General features: G+C 35.6%; 1 long non-coding RNA gene across 1 annotated transcript in view; it reads left to right on the top strand.

Annotated features, from left to right (window-relative positions):
• The window catches only part of LOC107708107 (uncharacterized), a 20,239-nt gene extending 8,033 nt beyond the window's left edge, over positions 1-12,206 (top strand). Inside the window, exons 2-3 of the long non-coding RNA XR_001636323.1 lie at positions 4,417-4,420; positions 12,150-12,206. This is a non-coding gene — a long non-coding RNA (uncharacterized LOC107708107). The remainder of the gene's footprint in view (positions 1-4,416; positions 4,421-12,149) is intronic.
• Positions 12,207-12,466: the final 260 nt, after the last annotated feature.

Raw genomic sequence — 12,466 nt, 5'->3', positions numbered from 1 at the left:
TGACTTTATAACTCGCAATTGTGTTTATATCACGCAATTCTGAGAAACAAAAGTCAGAGTTGTGTTTATATCTCACAATTCTGACTTTATAACTCGCAATTGTGAGTTTATATCTCAGAATTCTGTGAAAAAAAGTCAGAATTGTGAGATAAAAAGTCACAATAACCTTTTTTTTATTATTCAGTGGCGGAAACGGGCTTCCATACTCAGGCCATCAAAGAAGTAGACATTAAGACAGATCAAGCACCATTTACAAGCAAAAACAGTTCTAAACAAATATGTTTGATGGATTTTGATGTAAGAGCACAACAGGAAACTTTTTCATTGTATGAAGCATTATTGTGAATTATGGACTGGTATTTTGGCCAGAAAGTAAGTTAAAACGCCCTAATTATGGATTTGTTTCTCACAAACATGCAGCTTCTCACTTCCTGTCATGCAGAGCAAAGGTTATGCCCATAGTTGATTTTGCAAATTATAGAAATCTCTTAAATAAAGAATCTAGTAGCAGAACAGAGGATGGCAAAAAGCTTATAGTACTTCAGTTAATGTGCAATGTATGCCTAATATTCATAGTTTAAATGGCTGAATGCAGGTGCAGAAAGACAGACATTTTAGAGAGACTGTATTTTCTTCTGTGATGAAGGACCACAGAATAGCAAATTATGTGAATACAACGCATTGCATAAGAACACCCACTGCACATTCACACGTGAACGCCTAGGCCTCATCGGACATGAAAGAACATTTCCTCATTAGGTATAGGACGGCTCCCGAGGAGGAAAATAAAATAGAGATAGAGCTGGTCTTTTAATCCTGCTAATTCAGTTAGTGGACACAAGAAATGGTGGGGAAAGTCTGACCTGACATATTCTGTAAGAAAACTCTATGCCCCCTTTTACCCTAAAAGGGCTAATATTGTTGACTGACTTTGTGTTACACATACACATACACACACACACACACACACACACACACACACATATATATATATATATATATATATATATATATATATATGAGTGTGTGTTTCCTTTTTTCCTCCCCAAAAAACTAAAAACAAAAACCATGTACATCACAAACATGCAGAACCATCTTCTCTCAGCTCCTGTATTGTTTGGCCAAAGTTCACATTATCCTATAATTCTGGATATCCAGTAAGCTGTGGACAAGAGATATGAGATTTTTTACTTTCTCTGGCAATGTGCTGCAGTCACTTCTTAATGCCAACAAGGGGATGATGGGTGAAACAAGAAGTGTAAAATGTGCCTGTGCTGTATTCCATCCCAGATTGTCATGCTGATATATTGCGATAATTTCTCAATTTCAGACATCTAGCTTAGTTTCTAAACATTTTGACCAGTTAATACTCACCCAGCAGTTCAAGTTACTACAGCTTGCATGTCACTCTATAAGCAATGTAGCAGCTTCTCCTGTTGGATATTTCTCATTTAATAAAATAGGTACCCTCAGAAGAAAATAAATGATTTCACAGTAAAGCACTGCCAGTTGTAATCAACAAATTGCAATGTCTTTTTGACTGTGCAGGATTATTTAAAAAAAAAAATCAAAGCAAGTTTCCTTTAGTAAAAACACAAGGTTTTTAGATTATCGGGGATGAAAGACCAGCATGTAGAGACCATTAAAGGAACAGTTCACAAAAAAAAGAAAAAGAAAATTGTTATTATTGATGTTCCAAACCCATTAATGTTTTTTTTTTCCATGGAGCACAACAAGAGAATCTTCATTAAGCTCCTAGCACAAAACTCCTAGGATGAAAAAAAAAATATATATACCAGAAAAGAGAATAAGACTGACTATTATTATGATATGATATTTTATTTATTTATTTATTTTTATTTTTTTTGAAGATTGATAGACACGTTCACTATAAACTATTGTTGGCTGAAGACTAAATAACAGTGCACGAGTTTGACACAACCTGAGGGTGAGTAAATAATGACAACTACTTGTTTTACATAAATTGTTAAACATACAAGTGTTCAGTAAAATTATAGAAATCTCTTAAATAAAGAATCTAGTAGCAGAACAGAGGATGGCAAAAAGCTTATAGTACTTCAGTTAATGTGCAATGTATGCCTAATATTCATAGTTTAAATGGCTGGATGCAGGTGCAGAAAGACAGACATTTTAGAGAGACTGTATTTTCTTCTGTGATGAAGGACCACAGAGATCTCTCCTTTGCCCAGAACAGTTTCTGTGAGGATGTTAAAAATTCTGCTACAGCTTTTATGACTTTTAAATTTACAACTTTTTTAATGTTACTTCCTATTCTACAGACATTTCATCCATTGTAACTCCCTATTCAATTCAATTCAGGTTTATTTGTATATCGCTTTTCACGATAAAAATCGTTGCAAAGCAACTTTACAGCAAATTAAGTTTCTACAATATTTAGTGGTAGCTTATCAGTGGTGACTGTCAGTTAATGTACATATATTCACTATTCATTCATATTTACTTTCTCTCTTCACTTTTCCTCTCCTACTAACTCTCCTCATCTTTCTCAATTTTTCTCCATCATTCCCAGGTCATTTATAGTTTAATAACTATAATAATATACCTGAAAGTTACTTCCTTTGAAGCAGGATGACACACAGTAGAGTCACCTTTGGGTCATTATTGGACTGCCGGCAAGAAAATTAACTGAGCCCTTTGTCTGTACGACCTGCTGAAAGAATGACTTAAGACTTGTGAAAATGCTGACGTGGATCAAAGCTTCCTCTCCAGTTCAAGCACCTAAAAATCAGTGATCCAAGGATATATAAACCAGTACACACACACACACACACACACACACAAAATCAATGCACAAATAATAAATTGCATCATTTAAAAAAATATATTTGTCATGTGTTGTTAGGATAGCAAAATAAACAGAAAAAAATAAATTAATATGATTAATATGATTAATAAACACAAAGTTTTTCTGTTTTGAACCACAGGTGTCAGAACAACATAATTCTGACCCAAATGAAGATGTTTAATCAGGTTCACAAAATCCTGGAAATGATTTGGTTTCAGGGGAGAAAACATCTTGTGCCAAAGTAACATGTTAGTCATGAATAATAGAGAATTTAAAATGTCAGTTGCATTTGTGTGGAGGCCTTGTCAGCAACTGACACATGGATTGAGTTACGCTGCACAGTTCCACATGGGTCCACAGTTCTTGTTGGCCAAAGATGGCCATTTCATTTCTTGGTTGTAATTTTCTGTTATCAAATGCAGATGACCCTGCTGTTTTCCCACATCAGACTGGGAATTCTGTAGGCTTACAGAAACATTTATTTGTTTATCTTGTTGTCATAGAGTGCTCTTTTCCTGTGTTGCCATGCCTCCGAAGACTGATGAGTTGTCGGTCCCACAGCTTTGAAGAAGGAAGCTGAAGATTTACTTTGTGTGTTTCAGTAGTTGCAGACACACACACTGGCATATACACATCATATACAAACAGACCCACATGCTGACTATTGACTAACTACTACTGTAACCATGGAGGCATATGTAAACATGCACAATATTTAGCCTAAGGGTAGTTATCTAATAATATTTATGTTTATTACAGCATTTATTCTGAACTTTGTCCTAGGTCTCAATAACTTGGAACATCTCACAATAACAAAAAAGGGCATTTTTAGTTTTTGAACAAATGGAAATGTGTACATATTTATTCTTGTGTGTGTGTGTGTGTGTGTGTACACACAGAAATTTTATTTTTGTTTAATTAACTGCACACAAAAACACATCTTGGACATTCTTGTAGATGGATTTAGAATGGCATGAGAATGAGTAAATTATGAATTTTCACTTATAATGGTTTGACTATAATCCAAATGTGCGAATAGCATTTCCTTAACTATTCTAAGATCTTTTCATAATTCTAGCTTAATTGGCCTAATTATGGGGCTTTGTAATTATAAAGACTCTGCATATTCTTTGTGAACACCTTAAGTAATCTCATTTATAAATTTAGATCTGATTAGTTATCTGGAAGTTAAGCTCATAGTCATGGGATGGCTATTTTAATCCCACAATTAATTCCACAATTTTCCCACTTACTGAAGAGAAAAGATAGCATACTATGTTGTTTTTTCACTTTTTCCCCACACCCATGTATTTATCTCATTCTTGAGATTTGTCACATTCCACAGGCAATGAAAGAAAACCTGTTTAAAGCAAAAGACAATGAGCTAAGCAAAAATGCTAACTGCTTCTTCTTTAAAGGGGTCATATGATGTTGCTAAAAAGAACATTATTTGGTGTAATGAAATGTGTTTATGCGGTTTAAGGTTAAAAAAACACATTATTTTCTACATACTGTACACTATTGTTTCTCCTCTATGTCCTGCCTTTCTGAAACGCGTCGATTTTTACAAAGCTCATCGGTCTGAAAAGCGAGGTGTGCTCTGATTGGCCAGCTATCCAGTGCGTTGTGATTGGCCGAATTCCTCAAGCGTGTGACGGAAATGTTACGTCCGAGAATAAAAGTTACGCCTTCTTTCTTTGCGTGAACATTTGGGCGGCGTTATGCAAATCTTCGTGTTAGAACGAGCCGTTTTAGGTAGGCGTGGCTGACTCTTAACTTTTATAAAGAATATCTCTTTGGATTTGAGACTTTAGTCTTTGCAACTAATCGACGCGTTTCAGAAAGGCGGGGCATAGAGGAGAAACAATAATGTACAGTATGTGGAAAATAATGTGTTTTTTGAACCTTAAACCGCATAAACACATTTCATTACACCAAATACACAAAATACTGTTCTTTTTAGCAGCATCATATGACCCCCTTAACTGATTTGTTGTCAATGCTGCTTTAGAGCAATACTTGAAAATGACCACTAGGTGTCACCGTAGAGACGGGTGTCGTATTGTTTCGAACTTCGAAGCCTCGGCACATTTGCTTCGACTGTTTCAGTGTTTCATGAAGCTTCGCTCTGCCCACCACTACAAGGAATACCACCACAAGGTTTCCGTTTGATGAATCATAACTGATGTCATGAAAATACAAGGTATGTTTTCCCCCTCCAGTTTTACCTGCGGTGCTTTTCGAGAGCGCGCGCAAACAGGGAGAACTCTTCTGATTGGCTGTGTTTCCCTTGATTGTGTTGCATCACGTCCCATTTAGGCGTTTGGCGAGAGAAATTTACGGTGGCCGAGTATGCCGAGACAGCTCAACGCGCTGCAAATGAAAAAAACAAAACAAAAAAACGCCAGCAAATTAAGAAAATATCTTCATCAGTTTGACAACACATGTGCTGCAAATACTCACAACATGACCAAATACAGAAACGCGCTGCAAATACGCATAGACCACAACGGAAATGTTTAAGGGAACTGCAACAAGTGACAAAGCTGGCTGGTACGTATCAATGTCTACTCTTAAAGGTGATATTTTTGTTTATTTTAACATCCTGATCATATTTCTTAGCTTTTTTTAATGTTTATTTTTTTGGGGGGATATTATTGGCCTAAATAAGCTGACGAAATACACAATTACTAAAACTGTGAAACTTATGTAAACTGGCTAACTTACTTTTAACAAATGGTAATCAATACGCCATATATATGTATATATATATATATATATACATATATACATATATGCTTATTACACTTTTACTATAATAAAACCATGGTTAATTTTCATAAGGGTTGTTGGGGTCCCTTTGAAATATTTCCTCTGTGCTACTTGCAACGCTTTTCTAAATTTGGTCAAGTTGTTCGTATTTGCAGCGGGTTTCTGTGTTTGATTGTGTTGTGAGTATTTGCAGCACGTGTTGTTAAATTGATGAGGATGCTTTCTTAATTTGTTGGTGCTTTTTCTATTTGCATGTGTTGTCTTAAGTTGCAGCGCGTTAAGCTCTCTCGGCCACCATAGAAATTGCTTGTCGGTGGAATCTAAACTGATTAGGACACAGTGTAACTGTAGAAAGTATCTACTCAGTTTAAACAGGGCCTGTACTTTCAGTTGTTCAAGACGGATTTATTTTTCTTGATGGCGTGCAGGTGTTTCCAAGCCAGCCACGCTTGAACGTGTAATTGGTGATCACTGTTGCCCAGGGTGATGCTGACAGGTGCACACAGCAAGATGACTCGCATCCTTCTTCTCTCCTCCTCTCCTCACTTCTCTGTCTGTTCACTTCTAAAACACTCAGCCATTTTCAAATTGTTGTAGAATGACCTTTCCTTCATCAGACCGATTAAAAGACTCAAATCTAACCCCAGGAATTATTGGATTAGTCAGTGGGATAGAGGTTGGCCATGTAGTGAGTTTTAAAACTAAATTTAAAAACAGTTTACTCAAATTTAATACAGGTTGATTTTTCATGTTCTTCAAAATGATTATGCAACAGGGGCAAACTGTATGCAGACCACTATACAGGACATAGAATACATCTAAAAATTATTTTCTGGACCATTAAATGAGTGTTGACTTATGCATTTACAGCCTTATTGATTGACACACTTTACCTGCTTACATGACCTGGGCACTTTTGTCCACAGATTAAATTATGTAATTTGATACAATAGATAATTAGCCAGTTAGCAGAAGCAAATGGAAGAAAAAAATGCCTAATAGCTTTTATTGAAGAATTGCACAATTTAAAGAAAACAAAGTGCAGCTCTTTCGTTATTGACAATTAGACTGATTGCCAACATAGAAAGCATGTTATTTTAAATAGTAAAAATATTTCACAGTATTACTGCTTTTGCTGTATTTTGTATCAAATAAATGCAGGCTTGGTGAGCAGAAGAGAATTCTTTAAAAAACTTTAAAAATCTTACTGTTCAAAATCTTTTGACTGGTAGTGTATATTAAAATGGTTAATACTTCATTCAAATTAATTAAACACTTTTAAATAGACTGCAGCAATCATATTTTGCCACACATTCTACATCGCAGAAATCGTATGGCCCTATATATCTGACGAAGACTTTGAAATTGAATACAGTGCATGAGCAGTATGGATTGCTTTTATGATACTTTTATGGTGCTTTTGTTGTCCTTGCCAGTATAAGCCTTCACGGAGGGAAAACAGAAGCTCTTCCCCATAAGATAGTGTTCCACCTTTTATGTTTTACAGAGGAAAGAAAATAATATGAGACAGGAATGACATGGGGGTGATTAAGTGTTGACGAAATATTCATTTTGAATTAACTGTTGCTTTAAATCAGATATTAAAAGTCACTTTCATAATCCCTCTCATTTGTCACTGTCTACGGTTTTGAATAGTTTTGAGTAAATGTATAGGCTAATTCATAAACAATTTCTGAGGTAGGATTATTTTAGTGAATGTTATTTTAGTGAATGTTAAGCATTCATCTGATCATCTGTCATGCATCTGATGTATATACATATATGCATAGCTCTTTAAGTCAGCAAAGATATTTAAATGCTTATCTATCAAATGTATCACTTTTTTATTGCAAAGGAGCTTGCCGGTACCATAGAGTGTGTGTGTGTGGCCTCAGTTTTTTCACATCTACCGTCTGTCCTGCAATGAGAGGCCCGACGGCGGTGGTTTTGGTCTGGAGATTAAATCCACTGTGACTCGATTCGGCCTTATATTGACGTTCTATCAGAGCGAGCATTGTGGGGAAGACTGATGAGCTCTTAGCCACTGTATCTCATTTATCCCAATTACACAGAAGTCTGCTTGACCCTGGCCTGGGGGAGCCAACCCTGCTATTGCATTTAACATAAGTTTGCTATAAGCAACAGGTTTTGTATTTAATATATATATTATATATACTCCTGCTGTGATATATTTAGAATATGTCGTAGGTACATTAAGGTTAGTGCAGAATTTGGAGCAAGAAATGCTTATTCAGCACACCCACTTTAGAAAAAGCATGTATTTTCTGTTTATTTTAATAATTTCATGCCGTCTCATAACAAGCATTCTATAACAAACTCCTCCATTTTAAGCTTTTTGTAAACAAACAGTGTATATCTTGGAGATACAGTGTTGTACAGTCATATTTCACAAGTTAATCTCCATTGAGATTGGACCAGACAAAGTGGGGCCATATTGTACAACATTCTCAACAAATCAATGAGACTTTATATAAGGGTCATATTTTTCCCATGCAACACGGGGCTTTTAAACTCAAATATTATCTTTCTACAGTTCTACAGTTATTGAAAAACAGAAAATGGACTAAAAAATAGGGTTTTGTCTCAAAAAGCATTTCATTTTAAATAAATAAATAATAAATAATTATTATTATGTTGCAGGTGATTTTCACTTCCAACATAAATATTACATTTTTAAAAAATGAATTAAATATGGATAAAATTATCTTAGTATTAATTAATTATTTATAAGGTATAATTATATTATAAGGTCATTTGTCACTTTAAGGAGGGCAGTTTCAGTGCTATGACGAGCCCTAAACCCTGATTGAAATCTGTCATGGATATTGTGGTTTGTTAAAGGGATAGTTCACCCAAAAATGAAAAAAAAAAAATCATTTAAGATAAACGATTTGTTACAAATGGATCTCGCATGTACCATCGCCAGTTTCACCTGTCGCAGGCCAGTGTCCGTGAGCACAGCTGCTGGTTTAATGTATACCAAAGATTCAGAAAATCTACACCCCTCTTGTCATATCAATGTGTTAATGACCAGTGAAAAGGGGTCGATGAGTCCGGAAAGACTGGAACAAGACCGATAGGCCGCAAATCAGACGCACAGCAATATCCAAGCGGCCTAAAGTTTCCAAGCCAGGCGCAGAGAAACCATGTAGATGAAAACCTGCATCTCTTTAGCCTTGCAAGAAGACCGCTGTGCTTTCTTCATTTTCTCAGGTGCTTTTTACGATGAAGAGAGCAACCCATTGAGCAACAGGTAACCACAGGAAAGATAGAAGACATCCGTGAGTTAAAGAAGTGGTCTTAATTGGGATACGTCTGCAGCAGTCCGTGGTAGAGAGATGTAAATCTCCCATGAATCGCCCAAGAAGGGCGATCCTAGGTAAGAACTGGTGGTTTCTACCACAAACAGCCATATCGCTCATAAAAATACATATAGGATAATTGACAGGTGAGAGGCGACAGCAAGCCAGCAAACAACCCGATGCCATCTTGAATGCAAAAATATCCTTTAGCCATAGGCATAGTACCATTTCCAAGAATTGATAATACCTTTGTACATTTTTGATCCATTGTTGGTTTTGAATCAAAAATGGTTCCAATTTTTCTTTTTGTGAAACCTAAAACGTTCAGAATGCAGACATGACATATGTCTGACAACAAGGAAGCAAACTGCTAAATGTTTTACTCATTCTCCCCTCCATAGATGAAAACAACAGCTCGTCATCGTCAAACCTGCTGCCTGCCTAGTTTCCCACAACATGAAAATCAATTTCCCAGGAGGTTTAAACTTCATCAAATGTACATATTGTCTGTTGTTCTCTAAAACATTTTAGTCACGCAAATGAAGGACAATACATGCAATGTGTACGAAGTATGCTTGTCGTGAGTTCATATCTCAGTCGTTCCTACTTCTCCAAACCATATATGTTTCTAAAATACTTCTCAAATCCCATCTTGATTGAAATTAAATGTGACCCCATGTGAGTGTTGTGTATTTTATGGCTCAAGTTTGCCAATTTTGTATGCTAAGCTTTCAAAAGATCACAAAGATGCTGAAATCTCATGAAAATTAATTATAAATTAAAGCGTGGAAACTACAGTCAGATCTGTGGGGCTTCACCTCACAGGAGCAGTGCAAAAAGGATCAAAATCTGGTCTGGGGAGAGCTTAGCTGGAAGGGAAAGCCCTGCAGTTTATTTAAAACAAATCTCTGTGCACACAAAGCGTCTAAATACAGACTGCCGTGTATCATCAATTTGATAGGGTGAGATTAGGATGTGGGAATGATGATCGTGAAGGTTGGTGGTTTGTGAAAGAATGTGAGAGACATCTTAAGATGCTTTGGCCACATGTTGACTTTTATATAACTTTATGCACCTTTCACAAATAAGGCAATCTCAGAATTCTTTGCAGTAAGTCAAAAACTGACTAGGTTTTGGAATAGGTTACAAGGATTTAAAAGATTATTCATCAATGGTAGTGAGACTGTTGCTAAAAGCTTCTCATAAATATGAACCATGCATTGTACAATAGAATACACCTTAAGAAAACTGATTTCTTTCTGAGACCAGCAAGAGTTTCAAACCAAATTTGTAGCTATTTTTCTGTCAGTCACATTGTTTTTGGTGAAACAGAGACAAGGCAGGGGGATTTTAGATATATCTGAGGAAATCTGTTTATTTCAAAGTACAGTCTTCATATTGTTAACAGACATGAATGGATGGAGGATATTTATTTGAAATGTTCCCTCCAGTGCATTTCATAAAGTGTTTGTTAGAGTGCTTTTGGTTGACTATGCTTCTTTTTTTTTTTTTTCAACAAAATGAAATGGGACTACATCATTTAGTCTCATCCTCAGACAGCATGTGCATAAACAGCCCATAATCCATTCACTGTAAATAAAGATGTGTTTACCAAGTATTGGGTTGATAAAATTAGCTCTTTTGAGGAAGAACAAATCACTGGATTTGGCATCAGACCTTTAGAAGATATTCAGAGTTTTCAGAGATATTCAGAGATGTTTTGAGGCACAGAATAGCAAGTAAATGATGTCCACAATCAGTATATTTTGCTTTGTTTTCTGTAAAATAATCATTATTTGTTCATTTTCGACTTACACTTATTTACAGCAATTTGTTTAGTGTCTGTGCATTTATTTAAATTCATTTTTCTCCATGCCAGATTATTATTGTTTTTTTCCCAGGTTTCATATTAACTGAACTTTGGTCACTTACATCAAGGCATTCACTCGTGCTCACTCATGTTACTTCAGTTATATTGTAATTCAAGTCACCATGACACAAGCATAAAGCTATTACTTTGAAAGAAGCCATGGCACAATGAACCCCCCATGTGAACAAACTAAGTGAATACAAACTGGCTGAGGGAAGAAGTGAATTACATATTTCTGCTTCTATAGAACCATGTGGGGCTCTAATTAGAAATCTATAAAAAGCTGGGACCTTTTATTCAACTTAGTTACATGCCATTTAGCAGATGCTTTGCATTCCAAACAACTTACAGCAAACTAATTGCTCTGCTTGAAGCAAACAGTGGCTTGCTTAAATGCAAAATGGTGATAAAGTAACTAAATTTACGTTACAAAGTAACGTTCCCAAGCCAGCTTTAACTGCAAGAGTGTTCAAACACGTCGATGTTCAATAAATTGCTACGAATAATAATAATAATAATAATAATTATTATTAATTTTTTTAATTAACACATTTTTTGGAAGTGGTAGTAGTATTAATTTTTTAAATAATTCATATTTAATATTTAAAAAAAATCTATATAGTCAATTTTATATAATCTAATATGTGGCTTCACAACAACTCTGTTACTGTTCTTGAATGGCCCAGCCAGATCCCTGACTTAAACCCAATTGAGCATCTCTGGAGAGACCTAAAAATGGCTGTCCACCAACGTTTACCATCCCACCTGACAGAACTGGAGAGGATCTGCAAGGAGGAATGGCAGAGGATCGCCAAATCCAGGTGTGAAAAACTTGTTGCATCTTTCCCAAAAAGACTCATGGCTGTATTAGATCAAATGGGTGCTTCTACTAAATACTGAGCATTTTTCAGTTTTTCTTTTTTAATAAATTTGCAAAAATGTCAACAATTCTGTGTTTTCTGTCAATATGGGGTGCTGTGTGTACATTAATGAGGAAAAAAAATTAACTTAAATGATTTTAGCAAATGGCTGCAATATAACAAAGAGTGAAAAATTTAAGGGGGTCTGAATACTTTCCGTACCCACTGTATAGCCTAATATTTGCCTAACCACAGACTGTTTATCGTTGTTAATTTTTAAGGGCTTCAAATTTGATTCAAAACTTTCCATTTAATAAATAAGGAATAATAAATCAGAATGTGATGCAGTTCTGGATTTTACAACAAGGACGGGAGGAATAACAAAAACCAGATGAAAAGTCTCAATCAAGGCAAACTTTGTCAGTTTTAGGAACTACTTATCTTAGCCTAAATCTGCTGTACTGGCTCATAGCTAAATAAATCAGTTTGAAGTGAAGATCCTGAGGCCCATCGTTGTGCCATTCATCCATCACCTCATGTTGCAGCATGATAATGCATGATAATCTTGATATGCCACACCTGTGAGGTGGATGGATTATCTCGGCAAAGGAGAAGTGCTCACTAACACAGATTTAGACAGATTTGTGAACAATATTTGAGAGAAATAGGCCTTTTGTGTACATAGAAAAAGTCTTAGATCTTTGAGTTCAGCTCATGAAAAATGGGGGCAAAAACAAAAGTGCTGCGTTTATAATTTTGTTCAGTGTAAATAAATGTAATTTACATTCAATTCTATTTTTAGTTGGAACATGTT

The sequence above is a fragment of the Sinocyclocheilus rhinocerous genome, unplaced genomic scaffold (assembly GCF_001515625.1).
Source record: "Sinocyclocheilus rhinocerous isolate Xijiao unplaced genomic scaffold, SAMN03320098_v1.1 scaffold113, whole genome shotgun sequence".
NCBI classification, from domain to species: domain Eukaryota; kingdom Metazoa; phylum Chordata; class Actinopteri; order Cypriniformes; family Cyprinidae; genus Sinocyclocheilus; species Sinocyclocheilus rhinocerous.
Note: the sequence above shows the minus strand (reverse complement) of the source record. Positions and strands in the feature narration are given on the sequence as shown.